Source organism: Cibotium barometz, chromosome 31 (assembly GCF_041138505.1).
Source record: "Cibotium barometz isolate CiBa-2024 chromosome 31, ASM4113850v1, whole genome shotgun sequence".
Classification (NCBI taxonomy): Eukaryota; Viridiplantae; Streptophyta; class Polypodiopsida; order Cyatheales; family Cibotiaceae; genus Cibotium; species Cibotium barometz.
In genome coordinates, this window is record NC_141076.1 from 51,581,532 (window position 1) to 51,597,709 (window position 16,178).

Sequence of the window (16,178 nt, forward strand, 5' to 3'; positions counted from 1 at the left end):
TCTAAATGCTGAATTTCATATGCATTGGCATGGAGGATTTGGCAATGGATGCCCGTGAAACTATGTATTGAATTTCTCCAATAGTAATACAATTTACTCAAGGGAGGGGTCGGCCGTTCCGGCTCATTGTGTGCCTCTTGTCAATTCAGCAATTTACTTCTTGTATTTGAGCAAGTGTCCTTCAAATCTTAGTGTATTTAAGTGTATTGATTAGCATTGTGTTCAACCAAGTTACATTGGTATCAGAGCATACGGTTCTCTTTCACTTCTATCGTGAGAGACGATCACCGTGAACACTAGCTATCTCTACACTTAGAACATTATGGACAGCCATACAATGAATGTTGGAGATGCTAATACAAGAGGCAGGGACAATGAAATGCATGCCTCCAATGCTTTACAGGATGAGCAAACTCATGTGGTGCACAATAGGGAACATGAATATGTGGGACAGCCGTCTCGTGGCAAAGAGAAGATGCAAGAAGAAGAGTCGATAGTCTTGAGGGCTGAACTTACTCGTATGCAGGCTCTTCTCCAAGCACAACAAGAAGAATTGAATCTCTATCGCCGCGAGGATCCATTGGTACATGACAGTTTGAAGACCAAGAAAGCTGAATCTTATATGGATCATGCAATGGCAATGATTGCTCAAGAGTTGCACATGCAACCAAGGGATGCAGCACGTGCATACTTGGCTCGTACCGAGGATGCCTATGCAAAAAAGGCAACCATCCCACATGTCTTGGAATCCCCACAAGTGCCCGAACAAGAAGTTATGTCTAAGAGGATGAATCTCCATGCTATGGGAGAGGAACAATCAGTGACTTCACGCCATGCAGGAATATCTCATGTAGCCCGTGAAGGATACAATGTTTATGGCAGTGGTCAAAATGTATGTCAAATGCCATTGCCGGCTGAAAATGTACATGCACAACACATGCAACATGGGCTGCAATTTTCTGTTGGTGCAGGTATTCCGCGTATCTCTCATGCCACTCATGCCTTCGAGTGTGCTCGTGAGGGAGAAGCTATGGCTGAAAATGTATCAATGCATGTTGAGGGGCCAGCCATGCCTCATGCTTACAGGGCACATGTATCTATGCCTTATGCATCACCTTTTGGTCCAAAAATGATGCCAATTACAGGGACTGTCCCAATGGACAAACATGGGGGAAAACATGTTGAGATGCACACACATGCATCAAAGTCTCGTGACTTCAAAGCCGGAGACAAATCTGTGAAGTTTGACACATATCATGGAGAATATGATGCATCAAAGGCACTTGCTTTTATTGCCCAGTTTGATATTGCTTTCAGTGATGAGGATTTCACTCAGAAATCCATGATCCGACATGTAAGCATGTTCATGAAAGGCACTGCTGCCCACTGGTTGCTCACGGAGAAGCTCTCACCGAATCCTGTTAGATCATGGAAAGAGTTCAAGGAGAGGTTCTATGCTCAATTCTTGCCTCCCAATGCATTGAATGAGATAACAATGAAGTGGGATTGGGTAAAGCAAAATGAGAGGGAATCGGTAAATGCATATGTACAAAAGTTTTGGAAAGTGCTTTTGGAGGTGTCTCCATTTATGCATGTCACCGAGGCGGAAAGGAAGAGAAGGTTTCAATCGGGATTGCAACCCGTGTACAAAGCGGGATTACAAATGTATCCTGGTCATACCTTACACCAATTAATCGCAGCCGCCACCGCCACCGCCACCGAGCAATTGGAACTCAAATTGAGTCGATCCAATAAGGCTAAACCCTCATTTCAAGGCAAAGAGAGGGCTGTCCAAAACCTGCAAAATGATGGACAGCCACCTAAAAGGGACCAAAACCAAGCCAAATCAGGTCCAAAAGCTGAAAATAAGTTTGCTAACAAGCGCCCTTATAAGCCGGCAAACTTTGGTCTTAGTGCTGAGAAGAAGGAGCAATATATGCGTGAAGGCAAATGCTTTACTTGTGGCAGCACTGAGCACATGGCAAGAGCATGCCCAAATAAGAAGAACAAAGCTGAAAATGCTAATGTACCGAAGCCTAATGTGCATATGGTTCCGGATGTGCAGGGCAACACTTCACATGATAGCAAAGATAGGGTTGTATGTAAAGCTTAGGGACAGCTCAAAGATCAACCCCCTTTGTTCATGTTTGATGATTGTGCATCGGAGAATTTCATATCCACTCAGATGACAGCTGCTTTGGGTATTGAAGTGGAGGACATGGGTCCTCAAATTGAAGCAGGGGCTGCCTTTGTTGGTAGAGAAGTGCAGGTCATGCCTATTTTTGGCAAGTTGCGCATACACATTCAGCCTATCGTGTAAGTGCATCCCAAAAAGAGGAGATCATGAAGCAAGTGAATGAGCTTCTTGAGAAGGGTTTGGTTCAGCCAAGCTCTTCTCCATATTGTTCACCCGTCCTCTTGGTTCAAAAGAAGGATGGATCCTTTCGTATGTGTGTGGATTATAGAGCTTTGAATAAGCTTACCATCAAGAATCGATTTCTGATTCCACGCATAGACGACATCCTTGACAAGTTGGATGGATCGGCATGCTTTAGCCGAATTGATCTCAAGAGTGGATATCATCAAGTGCGTGTAGTGCCTGAGGATGTACACAAAACTGCTTTCAGGACAGCATTTGGGCTTTATGAGTATCTTGTTATGCCTTTTGGTCTTACAAATGCCCCGGCTACATTCAATAGAATGATGGATCGTATATTCCGTGGGTACAGGAAATTTACAGGTGTCTTCTTTGATGACATACTAGTCTTCTCGAAGACCAAAGAAGAGCATAAAGCTCATTTGGCTATTGTTTTTGAAGAGCTCCATAAGCATAAACTCTTCATAAATGCAAAGAAGAGTGAGTTCTTCTTGTCAGAGATATATTATCTTGGGCATATTGTGTCCAAAGATGGAGTGCGGATGGATCCTGCAAAGATTGATGCGATTCGGAATTGGCCCGAATTGAGTTCAGTGCATGAGATCCGTAGTTTTCTTGGATTATGCTCTTACTACCGCAGGTTCATTCGGCACTTTGCATGGATTGCTTCTCCTTTACATGATTTGACAAAGAAGAAGGCCGTGTTCAAATGGACTAATGTAGAGAGAGATGCATTCCTCACATTGAAAGATGCAACTACTCATGGTCCAGTGTTGATCGTTCCGGATTTGCAAAAGCCTTTTTGTGTGGAATGTGAGCATCTGGAAATTGCATAGGGGCTGTCCTTAATCAAGAGGGACATGCCGTGGCTTATGAGAGTCGTAGATTGCATGATGCAGAGCTATCTCTTGGCATTTATGAGAAAGAGCTCTTGGCTGTAATTCATGCACTTATTATATGGAAACATTACCTTCTTGGGGCTGATTTCACTGTGAAGACAGATCACCAGAGTTTGAGATATTTTCTTACTCAAACTAAATTGTCAGAGAAGCATATGAGGATGGCCAATTTCCTCTCTATGTTTCATTTTCAGATCTTGCACACCCCGGGAAAGAAGAATGTAGTGGCCGATGCATTGTCACAAAAGCCGTATGTAGCAGCTATCTCGGTTGCCTCTCATGGGGACTTGTCTACCATGCGTAATTTGTATCATACGGATGCTGATTTTGCCACTATTTGGGCTGATTTGATGGCTGGTCATGCACATGCCTCATATGTGATCAAAGAGGGTTATCTCATGAAAGATAATTGCCTATGTGTGGTGTCTGACATGAGGCAAAAGGTTTTGGATGAGTGCCATGCTCCTCCATATGCTGGTCATAGAGGCATAATGCCTACTACGCACATGATTGAGCGGTATTTCTTTTGGCCAGGTATGCGGAAGGACATAGAGGCACATGTACGTGCATGTATCACCTATCAAAAGGTCAAATTTGATAGGCAAAAGGCACCAGGTTTGCTTCAGCCATTGCCTATTCCCACGCAGCCATGGGAAAGTATTACAATGGATTTCATTATGGACTTGCCACGTACCCAACACGGTAATGATGCAATTTGGACAATTGTGGACAGGTTTAGCAAGCAAGCTCATTTCTTGCCGGTCAAAAAGACCGTCAAAGCTGAGCATATGGTTAAAATATATCTTGCACAAGTGTTCAAACATCATGGAATGCCGAAGTCCATTGTGGGGGATAGAGATCCCAGGACTACAAGTCTCTTTTGGCGGGCCTTATTTGATAATATGGGTACCAAATTGGACTTCTCATCAGCTTATCACCCTCAAACGGATGGGCAAAGTGAGGCTGCAAATTCAGCCGTGTTGGATCTCTTGAAATGTTATGTGGCGGATCAGAAGTCTTCTTGGGAGAAGTACTTACCGCTTGTGGAATTTGCATACAACAACACGGTGCATGCATCTACGGGAAAGGCCCCGTTTGAGATTGTTTATGGTAAGGTGGTTTTGCCACCCATCCTTCGCACAAAGGATGAGATATTTGCAGCTGATGAGTATGTAAGAGACTTGGATATTGCTTTTGCTCAGGTGCGGACAGCCATTGCAAGGTCACAAGACAAGCATAAAAAGGCTGCCGACAAGCATAGAGGGCAATTGGATGTTAAAGAGAATGATTGGGTATTGCTGAAATTTGAGAAAGCAAGACTTGCAAAGAAGCCTGGCAAAGAGGGTGCATATCCTAAGCTTGCAACTAGGTACTATGGACCTTTTCGAGTGATCGAGAAGATCAATGAAGTGGCTTTCAGATTGGCATTACCTAGTCATTGGCACATACACAATGCTTTTCATGCGAGTCTCCTTCGCAAGTATGTAGGACCGGAGCCCAGTGAAATGGTCATTGAGGATCCACCAGAAGTGGATGAGCTTGAGGAGATCTTGCAGCCAGAGCAGATTGTGTATCACAAGGAACGCAAGCTTGCTGCAGGCAAAGTTGTGAGGCGTTACCTTGTGAAGTTTAAGAACTATCTTCACATTGATGCTAAATGGGTAGATGAAGAGTTCTTCAAAGATTGCCCGCATGTGCTTCAGACATATTTGGATGCATTTCAGTTGCGGACAACTGTTTAGAAGCGGGGGGGAATGTCACCATTTGGCCACCCAATGGTTCACTCTTGCTTTCACACTATGTACATATTGGATTGGTGTCCATGGCTTATGGAATATGCCTATGCAGGTGATTGACACGTGTCATGCTGTATAGTTGGATATGATATTCCGCTGGGACTTGATGTTATCATGCCCGGAATATTTGGAGGACTTGGCTTTCCGCTGGGACTTGTGCCTTTGTGTACATGCCCGGAAACGCCTAGAGGATTGGCTTTCCACTGGGTCTGGTATCGCATATACTTGCCTGGAAACGCCTGGTCTTATATGGTTTCATGAACGGAAATTGCTCATGCCAATGCTGCATTGCATAGCATCTTTATGTGCTTGCCTGCAAATGAAATTGCATGCTGTTTTCATGCCTGCATGACCTATGTGTAGTTCCAGGCTAGGGGACGCCCGCCCGTGAACCGTGCGTGTGAAACTGTCTGCTGACATGGTTGTGTGGCATGTGAACAGGTGGTAAGTATTACCCAATCTAGGCTCAAATAGCCCTTAGGACTTAGCCAATATTTATAAGTGAGTGCGTTCCCACTTCATTAAAGTTTGGGCGCCCAAAAGTCACTTATAAATTATGACCGCTTCCAAGTTCACACTCACTGAAGTCCCGAGGCGGACAAGACTCAATGTCCAGGACCTGATCCTCCCTTTTTACTCATAAATGGGCATCTCCCCATGTCCCTTCACTTGATTGGACCCCAATTCACTTACTTATGTGTTTTCTCTTCATGAGGATTTTTGGAGGCTGAAAACTCTGTTTTTCCACCATTTCTCTCCATTTCCAAGCTCTCCATAGCCATACCCAACTTGCTAGGGTGTTTTCCAAGCTTCCAAGAGTGTTTCCAAGTGCTAATCACTCTCCTACTCACTCCCAATGACTGAAATTCAGCAAAACAGCTCTCATTTTTGCTGTAATTTCTGGTCTTTTTGCTGAAAACCCTAATTTCAGCCTTCCTTTCTCAAGTTGAACCATAGGGGAAGCTTTCCCAAGGTTCCCTTCATCCTCTTGAACACTTTTGTCGCGAAGGATTGCGGCAAATCGAAGATATCAACACTTCTAAAGCTTCCAACGCGAAGGCTTCCGCTTGCAACAACTTCTATGAAGACTGGTAAGCTAATTGGACAATGTGTTGTCATTACTTACTCAGTAGAAGGGCAGGACTCCTTGTTTAGCCGCCCTGTGTAGTATTTCTCTTGTCCTATGTGCTCTTGAAGATGTTGCTACCTTGCTTGGTAGAACATAGAGCCAATGGTAGAGAATATGGGCACTGAAGTCGGGCCGGGCATCAAGGCAGCTCCTTGGTGATCTACATCGACATACCATTGTTTTCTAAATGCTGAATTTCATATGCATTGGCATGGAGGATTTGGCAATGGATACCCGTGAAACTATGTATTGAATTTCTCCAATAGTAATACAATTTACTCAAGGGAGGGGTCGGCCGTTCCGGCTCATTGTGTGCCTCTTGTCAATTCAGCAATTTACTTCTTGTATTTGAGCAAGTGTCCTTCAAATCTTAGTGTATTTAAGTGTATTGATTAGCATTGTGTTCAACCAAGTTACACTTGCACTTGTAGTGTGGGCATGGGGGAGGTGTAGAACCACCCCCAAGGGGCCAGGAGGGCCCACATTGTGCCCACCAGCCATGGCATGGACTGGAGCCTGGAGGGGCTGTCGGCCAGCTGTACTGCTGCTGGACAGGCAGCCGACAGGGTTAGAAACCCTACCCAGCCAGTCGGCCAGGTGTGGGGGGCAGTCCCACACCCATGCGCATGATTGCCCAGCAGCCAGGATGCTGCCCCAAAAGCATGCGCAGGCTGGAGTCTGGACAGCATCTATTAAGTGTGAAAGCATTTATTTAATAAAAGACCCAGTCGTGGAGCTTCCTGAAGCCAGCCGACTGGATGCCATGTGGAGTATAAATACTCCAGCCAATATTCATTGATCTCATCTCATAATTCACCAAGTGCTCCAAGCAAACAAGGGCCAGGACAGCCAAGAACTTGCTAAAGCAAAGGGGTGAAGGACTGAAGGTCAAGGGCAGGTTTTCCAGCCAAGAAAAGGTCAAGTACTTTGTATTTGTTTTCAGATTTACATCATTCTAATAAAGCAAATACACCATCCGTGGTGGGGGCCCTACAGAGGGTAATTGGGACCCAATACTGTGTCCTCTCCATCTCCCCCTTCTCTCTCTATTTTCTGCACATCGTCTTTCAGTTTTGTGCGTTAATTCCGTCGCGAAAAGAGTGCTGATTTCTGAGTTTTGAAGTACCGATCCTTCTCCGAAGCTTCCGCATATTACAGATAAAGACCATGAACCAGTAGAAGATAGGTAGAACCAGAATGATCAGAGCTTCAGGTGTCTCATCTGAAGTGGACGTGGAGCAGGACAAGTGGGATCCAGATAAGTGCAGTAGGCTGGCTGCAGAAGTGAGTCGGCTGCAGGACAGGAGGTGTCGGCTGCCCCTAACAGGGTCGGCTGAACCAGCAGATAAGGGGACAACAGCATGCGCAGGAGGATATCCAGTCGGCTGGCTTAAAAAAGGCATTAATGAAGTATGAACTGGCCGACCAGCAGTCGGCCAGTTCCCCATGTAGTCCAAGGGGCTATAAATAGCCCCTCTTGCTCAAGGCTTCATTCATTCAAACCCACTAGGGGTTGGGATCACTAGAGGTCCCATAGGGGACAGGTTTTGGTGTTTTACCACCTTTTCAAGAAGGCAGCCAAGGGCTGCAAGATATGTACCTTTTTGTACCATAGTATATACTGAATTTCCAGCACTTCTCACTCTCTCTCTCTCTACTCTCTCTCTACCTGCGTTTTTGCATCAGAAGGTTTCCAAGAGTGTTTAGGGCTGAAAGAAGACTACCCAGAGCTTCCGCGTGTTACAGAAGGACTGCTTCAAGGCTCATCCATGCACCATTTGTGGCCGTGATAATCACCGAGAGAAGGACTGTTACTCTAAAACCTCTACATCAACCCTTGCATCTACCTCAGCCCATGTTGCTGCAGCATCTCCATCAGCAAATCTTGCTGTTCATTCCTCATATGATGAGGAGTGGGCTTTCTGATTACTTCATCTTTCTTGTCTACCACTTTGACCACCGATGATGTAGGTCAAAGGGTTCTATGTCTTACTCATTCTGCTTTAGGACCTCTCTCTTGTCCCTACCCGAGAGGCAGAGATTGCCCTTGAGGAGGGGATGTCTTCAAGGTCCATCTGTTTGTCTACAGTCAGTCTTCTGTCTATCTAGTCTTGTCTGTCTGTCTATTTGTCTATCAATCTGACTGTGTCTTGTTTTAGATCCATCTTGTCCCTATCCTTGTGGACCCATATGAGGATATCACTTGAGGAGGGGTGTCTCAGGATCTTTGTCTGTCATGTCTTCTGTCTTGTCTCTCAGTCTATAGGTTTTTATGTCTGTCTTCTAGTCTTGTCTTTCTATCTTTCTCCTAGTGTCCACTTAAGGAGGGTGTTGGAAATAAGTGCACACTAGGTGTACTATTTCTCTAGTCTACATTTGTCTAGTCTCAGTTTTTGTCTTAAGTCTTGAGTATGTGCCATGTGGCACCTCTATAATTGTCCCATAAGTCAGTCTACTCTATCTTGTACTTCTCACCTATATATTGTGGGTGTCACATCAATGAAAGTATCAATCTTGTGTCTTGTCTACACTCATCTCAAGGTATGTCTACGCTTTGTGTCTTTTTCTAGTCTTGCTTTCATTTTAGTTTCAGTTTCAGCTTTGTCTCTACCCCATTTTTCATAACATGGTCTTCCTATGGAGTGACAGTCCCATAGGTAAATGTAGCATGCGGAAGCTCTGGGTAGTCTTCTTTCAGCCCTAAACACTCTTGGAAAACCTTCTGATGCAAAAACGCACCATCTGATGCAAAAACGCAGGTAGAGAGAGAGTAGAGAGAGAGAGAGAGTGAGAAGTGCTGGAAATTCAGTATATACTATGGTACAAAAAGGTACATATCTTTGCAGCCCTTGGCTGCCCTCTTGAAAAGGTGATAACACACCAAAACTGCCCTAGACTAGGACTCCTAATGACTCATACCCCTAGTGGGTTGAATGAATAAAACAAGGAGAAAGGAGCCCTATTTATAGCCCTTGGAGTATGTGGGAAACTGGCCGACTGCTGGTCGGCCAGTTCCACGACCATCAATGCTGCCCGACTGCTGTACACATTGGCCGACTGTACTCCAGTCCACACACTTCAGCGCCTTCAGCCGACACACCCTTCTGGTACTGCTGACGTCAGCCTTCATGCAGCCGACAGCCCTCTGATCCATGCTTTGCTCCAAGTCCTGCTCCATGTCCATCTTCTACTGGTTCATGGTCTTTATCTGTTTGCCTCTTCTGGATCTAGCCCTGGAAATGTCCATGGCATCTATGATGCACATGACATCCCCCTCTGCTAAACTTGATGACGGGAATCCAACCTGCTCTTGGATGACTGTCATCATCCCAATCCTGTTCCGAAGTCCCTCTGTCATCATCCATCATCATACGGTTGAATGTTGCTGGGACATTGGTAAGGCCAAAAGGCATCACCAAAAACTCATACAATCCAAAAGCTATTCTGAATGCGGTTTTATGGACATCCTCGGGTACCACATGAATCTGGTACCACATCATACGGTTGAATGTTGCCGGGACATTGGTAAGGCCAAAAGGCATCACCAAAAACTCATAATCCAAAAGCTATTTTGAATGCGGTTTTATGGACATCCTCGGGTACCACATGAATTTGGTGATAGCCATTCTTTAAGTCTATACGGCTGAAACAAGCCAAGCCATCAAGCTTATCCAAGATGTCAGCTATGCGTGGGATACAGGAGAACAAAAGGGTGAGGAGCATGGCTGAACCAAACCCTTCTCCAAAAGCTCATTAACCTGCTTCATGATCTCTTCTTGTTGTGCGGCACTCACACGATATAATGTCACAAAATTCCTTACAACTTCTATTTTTCTACTATTCATGTGTGGCATGTGAAGCCTGACATGACATACATGTAGGGCTGGTGTAGCTTGACATGGTTTGTCTGTGTGGCATATGGAGCCTGACATGACAGTACATATATGGCTGGTGTAACCTGACATGATAGTACATGTGTGGCTTGTGGGGCCTGACATGGTGTACATGTATGGCTCATGGAGCCTGACATGATGTAATTCTCTGGGACTAGCTATCTTGGATCTTTTGTATTTATGTTCTGGGAAGGTTCCGGAAGGATCATGAGCCCTGGACATTTTATCGAATACAACTGAGCAGATGGGTGTTTCTTCCAATCTAGCTGCACTCATGTGTGTGCATGACTTGTCTTGTTTGCCTGGACAATGTCTGAGATTTCTGCCTGCGTTGTCCATGGGGCCGGGGACGCCTGGGCACCCTGTGGACGTGTATGTGCACACTTGTTTGGGACCGATAGGTGGTCTACATGTGTTTTGTAGGTGGTAAGTGTACCCAAAAACCCAATTTACAGCTTTATGGTTTCATATACTAATAATTATGGGTGCAGGTTCACACACACTTATAAGTGGCCGAACAACTTATAAGGTATTCACACTAGGCATGACTATTTTAATACATGTGGCCACCATAAGGTGGGGCACCGGGCTAGATTTGAACCAACTGATGGTAGGTGCCCCTTCTGGACCAAAAAAGCACACGTGTAGGCTATTTTCAGCAGGAAGCCATATTATGGGAGAAAAACTCCAGTTCTGGGGTAGGCGCGTGCTTTTCTTGGTGCATGGGAGCTGGTCGACTGCTTCTGCAGGCTGTTTACAGCCTTTTACTGTCATGTGCATCATAGATGCCATGGACATTTCCAGGGCTAGATCCAGAAGAGGCAAACAGATAAAGACCATGAACCAGTAGAAGATGGACATGGAGCAGGACTTGGAGCAAAGCATGGATCAGAGGGCTGTCGGCTGCATGAAGGCTGACGTCAGCAGTACCAGAAGGGTGTGTCGGCTGAAGGCGCTGAAGTGTGTGGACTGGAGTACAGTCGGCCAATGTGTACAGCAGTCGGGCAGCATTGATGGTCGTAGAACTGGCCGACCAGCAGTCGGCCAGTTTCCCACATACTCCAAGGGCTATAAATAGGGCTCCTTGCTCCTTGTTTTATTCATTCAGCCCACTAGGGGTATGAGTCATTAGGAGTCCTAGTCTAGGGCAGTTTTGGTGTGTTATCACCTTTTCAAGAGGGCAGCCAAGGGCTGCAAAGATATGTACCTTTTTGTACCATAGTATATACTGAATTTCCAGCACTTCTCACTCTCTCTCTCTCTCTCTCTCTCTCTACTCTCTCTCTACCTGCATTTTTGCATCAGATGGTGCGTTTTTGCATCAGAAGGTTTTCCAAGAGTGTTTAGGGCTGAAAGAAGACTACCCAGAGCTTCCGCATGTTACATTGGTATCAGAGCATCAGGCTCAGCCAAGCTAAACGCTGATTCAGTCCCATATGATGGTGTACAGGTCCAAGGTACAGGAAAGTACACGGATTCGAAGCCCAAGGCCAGGAGCACAGAAGCGGGAAGAACTCCCAGGAGGTTTGTTGGTGGTGTTCCACAGTGCCAGATGGGGATGGCAGTTCCGTGAGCCAGATAGGTTCTCAAGTAACGGTCCCAAGGGAGGTTTATCCTCCAAGGGTGATGTGAGAGTGCCAGACTCAGTTCCAGGAATGAAGACCAAGACGGTGTTCAAAGTCAGGGCAGGAATGGATTGTGGACTAGAGGAAGACCAGATGCATAGATCTTCATCAGAGACAGAGTGGTTTGGAGAATAGACCGCGGATATGTCCACCCCATCGTAAATTCACAAGTGTATTCTTTGATAGTATCTTGGTTTTCTACAAGAATGAGAAGGAGCATAATTCTCATTTGGCTATAGTGTTTAAAGAGTTGCGAAAGCATAAACTCCTCATAAATGCCAAGAAGAGTGATTTGGGCCACATTGTATCCAAAGATGGTGTAAGAATGGATCGTGCTAAGATTGAAACCATTCGGAATTGGCCGGAGTTGTAAAATATACATGAAGTGTGTAGCTTTCTTGGGTTATGTTCATACTATAGGCAATTCATAGGGCATTTCACTAAGATTGCCTCGCCATTACATGATCTTACAAAGAAGAAAGCCACCTTCAAATGGACTTCAAATGAGCAAGATACCTTCTTGCAACTCAAAAATGCTATCATTTGTGGGCCCGTGTTGATTGTTCCCGACTTGCACAAGCCATTCACAGTGGAATGTGATGCATGTGGGAATTGTATAGGGGTTGTCCTAAATCAAGAGGATCATGCAGTTGCTTATGAGAGCCGTCGATTGCATGATGCCAATGGACATTTATGAAAAAGAGCTCTTGGTTGTAATTCATGCCTTAAAAATATGGAAGCATTATCTTCTTGGGGCTGAATTTGTAGTCAAGACAGATCATCAAAGTTTTAGGTACTTTCTATCTCAAACAAAGCTCTCAGAGAAGCAAATGAGAATGGCAAACTTTCTTTCAATATTTCATCTTCGGATTGTACATACTCCGGGAAAGAAGAATATAGTGGCAGATGCTTTGTCCAAGAGGCCTTATGTGGCTGCAATTTCAGTGGCCTCTCATGGGAACTTATCTGCCATGCGCGATTTGTATCATTTGGATGCTGATTTTTCCCAGATATGGACTAATTTGATGGCTGGTCACTTGCATGCCTCTTATGTGATCAAAGAGGGTTATCTTACGAAGGATAATTGCTTGTGTTGTGAAGTATATGCGTCCAAAGGTACTGGATGAATGTCATGCTCCACCCTATGCTGGTCATAGAGGTATTATGCCTACGACACGCATGATTGAAAGATATTTCTTTTGGCCGAACATGCGTTAGGACATTGAAGCTTATGTACACGCCTGTATCACTTGCCAAAAAGTAAAATTTGATAGACAAAAGCCTCCAGGTTTGCTTCAACCTTTGCCTATTCCCTTGCAGCCATGGGAAAGCATTACTATGGACTTGCCTAGATCCTCGCATGGGAATGATGCTATTTGGACCATAGTTGACAGGTTGCTCACTTCTTGCCCGTCAAGAAAATCATTAAAGCCGATCATATGGTAAAGCTTTTCCTTGCTCACATATTTAAGCATCATGGTATACCTAAGTCCATTGTTCCCAGGACTACGAGCCTCTTTTGGAGGGCTCTATTTGACAACATGGGCACTAAGCTTGAGTTCTCATCTGCTTATCACTCCCAAACAGATGGTCAAAGTGAGGCTACGAATTCTGCTGTGTTGGATTTGTTGAAGCGTTATGTGGCAGATCAATAGAGTGCCTGCGAGAAATATCTTCCACTTGTAGAGTTTGCCTACAATAACACGATACATGCCTCCACGGAAAAGACCCCGTTTGAGATTATTTATGGCAGAGTGATCTTGCCACCCATCCTTCGTACAAAGGATGAGATTTTTGCAGCCGATGAGTATGTGCGTGATTTGGATGTCGCCTTTGCTCAAGTCCGGACAGCCATTGCACGCTCTCAAGACAAGCATAAGAGGGCTGCCGACAAGCATAGAAGGGACATGCAACTCAAGGATAGTGATTGGGTATTGCTGAAATTTGAGAAAGCTAGGCTTCGGAAGAGGCCAAGACAAGAGGGATTATACCCTAAGCTTTCTACTCGGTATTATGGACCCTTAAAAGTGATTGAAAAAATCAATGAAGTAGCTTACAGGCTTGCTTTACCCAGTCATTGGAAGATTCACAATGCCTTTCATGTGAGTCTTTTACAGAAGTATGTCGGGCCAGATCCTGAGGAGCCTGTCACAAAAGATCCGCCCGAGGTTGATGAGCTTGAGGAGATCCTCCAGCCAGAGCAGATTGTGTTTCACAAGGAGAGAAGGCTACCAGCGGAAAAGCTTTCCAGGAGATACCTTGTGAAGTTTAAAAATTATTTACCCATTGATGCAAAGTGGGTAGATGAGGAGAAATCTTATTGTTTTAGTTGTATTCACTCCATGTTATGGAGAAATCTTGCCTTGGGACCCTTGAACACTTGTACATATAAATATTCCAAGAAATACAAACTGTATTGAGGGGAGGCGGCCCTTTCCGGCCCCAATGATGGTATCAAGTATTCTTCGTCATTTCCAATTTTAATGTTGGAAGTATTGTTCCATTGTTTGTATTGTTAAGTGATCTAATAATGTGTATTTTATATTCCAAACTGTAGGCCTCCCGTAGGAAGTGGTTACATCTATGTACACACAGCTTTTGCCCTTGTTTGCTCCAATCTTATGCCCTCTCAATCTCTCAACAATGACCATTCCCGTGGGGTGGTGCATTGCAAATCAGCAAAATGTGAGGCAAAATCAATCTCGTCACATCACCATCTCCAAGCCCACCCAGCATATCTTGACTTGATGCAATCACTTGGCAGAACTTATATTCCAATGCCATTGGCCTCATTATTTTACCAATGACACATTGAAAAAGGACAAAAATTACAGTGTATGTTCCCCTTTTCTATAAGTAGATTCAAAAGCTCACCTTCTTTGAAATATATGTCCTTCATGTTTGCTCTTAAGGATCTGTGAATTCTAAGTACTTAAAAGCATAGTCTAAAAGTCGGGCTTCCACACTTTTTCCCCATAAGCCCATCCCCTGGTTGTGTGCGGGCAACAGAAGCAACCTTTGGTTATACGAACCCATGGACACAGTAAAACAGGGCAGGCAAATTTGTCCATCTACGGACAGCAAACACACCCATTCCCCACCAAAGTTCGAGTGCACATTGTATTATGGACCAGCGAGTTCCTATCCACACAGACAATCTGGCTCCGCCCTGGCGAATCATCGAAAATGTAGGCAACCTGGGCGTGCTATTCAACACATTATCAAATGGGTATACAAATCTGGACATGTGTTGCCTCGTCAAAGGGCATACCAGGGTGGGCAGGGCATCTTGCCTTCCAAGTCATGACCCATCTGCGAGACATAAAGGCTATGAAGTTCAATAACAGACTTAGACAGGAGAGAGAGAGAGAGAGAGAGAGAACATACTTGGCAAGCAGAGATGACGGTCCGGTGAATTAATTGGCCGTCACCACGGACCGGCCGACTCCCACGTACGTCCGTACGGCTTTGGCAAAGCGAGCGAGGTCCGTACTATGATGTGCGACCTGCCGAACAGATTGGTCTGGAAACCCCACCAGCAATGCCTTAACGCCAGAGGCACTGCTGAATCTGGCGGAAGATTTAGCGGCAGGCAGCAACCGTAGCGCCACTCTCAGAGCCTCTGCTATGGCAACCGTTCTCCCGCAAGCCCTAGCATCACAGAAAACCCTGCTACTGCTTGTAACACAGGAATCCGCATAGTAGATATAGTCTTGCTAAATGCTCTATCATCATCACCGTTGTGGGCGTTTTCAAACTGCATCATGAGAGGAAATCCAAACCCTAACTAACATATGTGCGTCCTTTCATCACCATTTTTGCAAACGTGGTTTTTGGTTGTGTGCTTTAAATCCGGCCTGCGGCAGGGAGAGGATGTGCGGCAAACTTGAAGGCCACTTTGCGTGCAGAAATGAAACCGCAAGGCTACACAAAACCCATGGCTAGCACAGATGATCAACCAGTCCTCTGCACTCCGATGATTTTTGATCTCTGGGGGGCAAAAGGTTGATGATGACACATACGAGTGTCAGAAAAAAAAACGTCCTTTAGTGTAATTTTCAGGGCTGAAATTGAGAAAAACTAGTTATAATTTTGCCTAGCCTTGAATTTAAAGATTCAATTTTTTGAAGTTTTAGTTATAAAACTGATTAATCTATGCAAGTTTTCAATAAAAACCAGTTGGCCTTGAAGGTCATCCTTTTTTTCACTGGTTAGAAAAAAAGTTTATTTCTGACACTGACACAAAGGTCATCCTTTTTTTCACTGGTTAGAAAAAAAGTTTATTTCTGACACTTACACATACCATGCACCTTGTAATTTCTTTACTTGTTTGTGGGCCTTTTCACCTTGGTGGTTTCCTTGATGCTTCTAAGGGGCCGTTCAATGTTAAATTATATCATTATGTTCTATAGTGCAGTATCTCATTAAAAATTATGCTTGAAATGAAGTTTTTTACAAG

The 16,178-nt window shown here is 44.8% G+C and overlaps 1 pseudogene across 1 annotated transcript in view; it reads right to left on the minus strand.

The window, feature by feature from the left end:
- The window catches only part of LOC147621024 (uncharacterized), a 37,786-nt pseudogene extending 21,994 nt beyond the window's left edge, over positions 1–15,792 (minus strand). Inside the window, exon 1 of the transcript XR_015270034.1 lies at positions 15,107–15,792. The product of XR_015270034.1 is annotated as an uncharacterized LOC147621024 (transcript). The remainder of the gene's footprint in view (positions 1–15,106) is intronic.
- Between the last annotated feature and the right edge of the window lie 386 nt (positions 15,793–16,178).